This window comes from Poecilia mexicana, unplaced genomic scaffold, assembly GCF_051168715.1.
Source record: "Poecilia mexicana isolate PSO_F unplaced genomic scaffold, ASM5116871v1 scaffold_21, whole genome shotgun sequence".
In the NCBI taxonomy this organism is placed as follows: Eukaryota; Metazoa; Chordata; class Actinopteri; order Cyprinodontiformes; family Poeciliidae; genus Poecilia; species Poecilia mexicana.
Window position 1 is genome coordinate 2,989,068 of NW_028263390.1, and position 5,660 is coordinate 2,994,727.

Genomic DNA, 5,660 nt, shown 5'->3' on the forward strand with positions numbered 1-5,660 from the left:
ATTAAATAGAAACCAGACAATACAGGATTTCTTTGCACAAGGTTATATGGGAAAATGGGAGCAGACTTGTTATTGCTATTAGCTTCCATAATGATGGTGACAATTAATGCTGTGACATGAGCATAGAACTGCAAACATAGATTTTGTGTAGAGAGAAAAACAAACAATAGAGCAAATTCTGATGAATAAATGTGATGGAGAAATTATGTCATCTGTTTCCATGCAGAACAAATGAAAGCAGAGAAACTCTTTACAGGATGTTGGCCCCAATGAACAGGAGCTTCTTAAAGAGACAGGCCCATTTCAAAGTGCCATTTTTATATAAACTGAAAGTAACAGTTACACAAATGTGCTATAAAATGACACTAAATGCCTGGAAATATACAATTCCTCCCTACTAACAGACATGTTAAAGCAGTATATGAACAACAGTTGCACATTTTGCTCCTCAGCTTGTTTGGTTATGTCATAAAAACAACAAAACGACCAAAATGAAGACAACACCACACACACATTATTAACTAGCACTAGCTGACTAACTGAAGCATCTGGCTTAATTACAAATTTTATTTAGTATTCTCTCTTTGAATATCCAAATGAACTCCCTGGAGTCTTTAATCTGCATATATGTAAAGTGAAAGAACAGTTAGGTTTTGGTGTTGGTGTGTTTGTGGGGTGAATCAGAGAGGAGCGCTGCAGCAGGGCTGAAGTCATCGCTCTCTCTGAGCAGAATGGGCTCAGCTCCACCAGCAACAGCCCAGCGTTCAAGGCTAGCTCTATAAATCTGCTCCATGTTGGGAGAGGGGGGGAGCAGGGGGTCCTCTGGTTCCCATAGTGTGTACTGGTGACTAATCTGGAGTTGCTGAAGTAAAGCAGAGGTTACGGAAAAACAAACTGGACAAATGATCGAAGCGGCAGAGAAAAGAAAAGGGAAGAAATGAAAAGAAAAGAGAAGAAAAGGTGAAGCAGAATGCTCCTTTCTGTTTGGCTCTGATAATATCAGCACTGAAGTTTTAGGCCTATTTGAGAAGTGATGCACGACTTAAAAAAAAAAAAAAAAAGAACTGTCACTCTGTCCTAATAGCATAAGGCAGATAATCTGCGTAAAAACTTGATCTTCTCTGCCTTCTCACTGTGGCTCTGCTGCCATCTGCAGCAATACAGTCAGAAACAACCAATCAGAGCCAGGAGGCGGGTCTTAGTGCTATCAGTCATACCGGTGCATGAGACGCTCATACCCTGTCCCTTGCTCCCTGCTACGCTACAGCTACCGTCACTACAAGGTGACAGTTTCAACAAATAAGCAAAAAACATATTTTAGTTAAAGTTACATACTGCAGCCTCAGACTAGGAAAGAAATAAACTCTCAATTAACTAAAACTCCACAGAATATCAACCAAAAGTAAAAGTAAGACTGGAGTAAAACAGTTTATCCAGGTTATAATTTGATTTGACTGGTTGAAACTGAACTCCAGAGACCCACAGATCAACTTTTAGTCATGAAATCTATTTATTTGTGAACAAACTGAGCCTAAATAGAACAATACAAAAATATTGAACTCATGGCATCAGAGTTTAACAGTGAAGATCATATTTGGCATTTTTACAAAAAAATCTTTCAATGCATGTTTTGTGAAACTGTCAAATCAAATTTAATAGTACTGGCATCTCAGTCTCAATAAACTAATAGAAATGATTTGGCGGCTCAGTTCACTTATGCCTTGGGCCGGTTCGGTATTATTCCTTAGTCTGAATTGATCTTTGGTATCAAAATACCAACAAGCTGATGAGCTCTGAAACGAAGACGATGCTGGAGATTTTGCTCTTGGTATTTGTGTTCTCCTCCTCACACACACACACACACACACACACACACACACACACACACACACACACCCACACACACACACACACACACACACGTGCTGTTGCCCATGTCCATGTACAGACAGCTATTTATGCCACTGGAACTGCTTCAACAAAGTGAGCGTCCAAGCATCTGCCCCCTCATGTTGGGAGATAATCAGCATATTTGTGCTATCTGCAGCTCATTATGGCCAGTACACGCCGATTACAGGCTGGATTTATGGAGTTGCGAGGCCGCACTCCCACCTCCGGGTTGGCCAGACCTCTGCTGGAACGGGTTGGAAGTCCAGGGAGACGCGGGCGCCGAGGGAAAGGAGGAGGAGACGAGCAGGCAAAGATGGAGGAGAAACGAAAAATGAAGAGCAAACAACGAAAACAACCAAGCGAAGAAGGAAGTGGAGCACAGAAGAGGAAGGCGATGTTTTATACTGTAGTTTAGTTTCCTCTGTTTTTCATGAATTGTTGCTCAGGTTTCTAAGAAAAGCTTGAGGAAACTTTTGCTGGAAACGTAGCAGAAGTTTCCTCTTCTGCAGTATTTCTAGCAAAGACTGGAAATACTGCTGATTTCTAAGACAAAAACAAGCAGGAGCGCTCACTGCTCCTCAGGCCTCCGGGTCTCAGTCTGCATGTTCTGCAGCTTCCTCCCACTACAAACACATAACAGCAGTTATAGGTCCTACACAGGTGTCAAACTCCAGTCCTGAAGGGCCACTGCTCTGCAACTTTTAGTTGTGCCTCTGCTGCACCACCTGAATAGAATAATTAGGTCATTCGCAAGGATCTGGAGAACTGATCTACACAAGGAGGAGGAAATTAAGCCATTTCATTCCAGTGTTTTGTACCTGTGGCACATCTTAAACTGCAGTACAGTGGCCCTTCAGGACTGGAGTTTGACACCCCTGAGGTAAACTAGTCTCTATAAACTGACCTTTTTATGTGTGTATGGGTGCGCATGTGTGTGTGTGTGTGTGTGTGAGTGGTCAAACTAACAGCAGTGGGTTTACAAATGTGAGTGAACCTGAAAATCATTCCAATAACTTTTATTCCCAAACTGATGTGTGAATGCTGGATTTTATTCCAAAGTAAAACATGAGGAATGAGTGAAGCACGGCGGTGGAGGCATCATGCTGTGAGAGAGTTTCTCATTCTGTGAGATCTGGGACATTTATTGCACCTTGTCTTTTCTCACAGTTATGCTCACCTATAATAAACATGCAGTTAACATGAATTATTATTACTTTATATTTCTTAACTAACGCTCTAATAAAATAAACAGCGGATAGAGCAACTAGTTGCTGGAACATGTTGTCTTCTGTAATTATCATTAATTGCTGATCATGTAAATTTGAAAAAGTATTTAAAAAACTATAAAAGATAATTAAATAATATTGAATTTGATGGAATGGGTGAGTTTAAACTCTAAGTAAAGATTGTTCCTGTTCTTTTTAATTTGTCTTTGAAATTGTTGAATTGTGTTTTGATGTTTTTGTGTTTTATTTCTTCTGGAACGTTTGTAAAAAAAAAAAAATAGAATTATTGAGATGCTTGATTTGAAGTTTTGAGTTTTGATTTTGTCTGATCAGGTGTTTTGTTGTCTTTTTTTTTTGTAATGTTTGTCAAAGCATGATTTTATTCGAATTCAAATTCAACTCAAAAATACTTTATTGATCCAAAAGGGAAATTAAATGTTGTTGTAACTCATATCATTTCAGAATTCTTCAGAGTTATTATAGTTGCTGATGGCTGTGGACAGGACAGGTCTCCTGAAGCAGTCTGTGTCACAGCGGCTTTGATTCAGGGACTCAGGAAAGTTAAACTTTCAAACCGTTTCCAGTAAAAAAAAAAAAAAAAGATCCAGACGCTGATTGGTCGTTACTTTCTTCTAACATAATTCTTTAGATGAACTATGTTATAAGAAACAATTTTTACTGTTGGTGACACATTTGACCTCTTTCAGGTCAGATGACTTCACACTATTGTCTGCAAGAAATATACGAGCGTTTCACCACAAGAGGGCAGCAAACCCTCTCTATTCTACCATAGTAGCAGCATGTTTTGTGCACAAACACAAAGACGATATGAAATCGGTTTAAATCTGGTCCAGATTAGAATTTGAGCATGTTGGAAGTTTTGGTTTCATTAATCCTTTGATAATATTTCTCTGGACTGTGCTGTTCAATAATTATTAAATATGATCATTTCAACTAGGCATAGATGTTCTCAGATAATGCTGCAGGTGTGAGATGAATCAGCCTGGAGAGTTTAGTTTAATCATTACCTCATCATCCATAATGTGATCAAAACGTTACCAAGGTAACTTCAGATGAGGGATAAGAAGACAGAAATATTTCCAGGAGTAATGAAGATGATATCTAGACTGGCAGAACTCAGAGCTTCTGTGGGTTTTGAATGCCAGTCATGGCAGACGGCTGTTCACACTGAGCCAGATTCTGGTTCTGTTTCTGCTGGAGGTTTCGTCCTGTTAAAGTGGAGTTTTTTTCCTCTCCACTATTGCTACATACATGCTCAGTCTGAGGGATTGCTGCAACCAGCTGGGACTCCTTAGAAAACTTTGTGAATTGGAATAAAACTTTGACAAGTTGACTGGAATGTTGTAGAACAAATATTGAACTAAAATGTAACTTAATGTGATCAGGATAAATTGGCAAGATGATGGAAAATGTCTTGAGATGTTTATAAACAAATATTAAATTTGAATATTGCAGCAAACAGTTCATGTGTCAAGAAACATGCCAACATGTCTTTAAAATTATTGTCCTGCTTTTAGCCATTAATAACCTCAAATGATAGTTTACCAACTGGATTTTTAAATAAATTTCAATTTAATGATAAATTACTAAAGCTGTTCAATACTCAGATGAGTGTCCTGAATCATAAAATGGAAATAAAGCAGAAACGGTGCCGTTTGCTTTGTAGCAGCTAAATGCTTTAGATTAACATGAATAAATAAATATGATTTTTAACTTATTGTGTCATTCTTGGTGACAATACATTTAAATCCATATGGAGGAGTTTTGACCCCTACCACTTTAAACCAGACACAATGAAAGCTTTTTCAGTCCATTCGAGGTAATTCAACAAGTTTTCAACTGGCTTTTGGTGTAAACTTTAACTAGGCCACCTCAAAAGCTTCCACAAGTGGCATGGCTTCCTGCAGTGCAGCTCTCTTCATGCAGGAAGTGAGCTTGAGGTTGTGAACTAATGACCAGAGATTATTTTACCATAATAAATGCAATCATTTGAAACAACTTTGTATTTTCTCACTTTAACTCTGACATTAACATCTTTAACAATCGGAAACAAGTGTAACAAAAAGGAACCAATATGTTCTCATCGTCCATCCCGTCATATTTCTGCAGTGGACGCACATTTTGTTAAAGGAGATTTAAACTGATTTTATGTCCACGTAAAAACATTGTTAAAAAACAAAAACTAATGTCTTGCCCCCATGATCTGCAGTAAAAACTGAGGTGTTAATTATCCAGTTTACTCTGATGAGTCATTCTGTCTTCAATAAACATTAATTACAGATTCACTTTGGACTCCATTTCTGGAACACAAAGAAAGTTGCTAAACTTTACAGAGCAATAACGTTCTTATTGTTGCTATACGACACCCAGTGTCTGAATATGGAGCTACTGTAACATTTACTGTATGTCACGTTTTAAACTGTGGAAAGATTTAAAGCCTCAAAGCCTCGTTTCAACAGAACCTTTAATTACAATAAAAGTTTATGACCAGGATTCCCACAAGATGGCACCAAAACACACAGA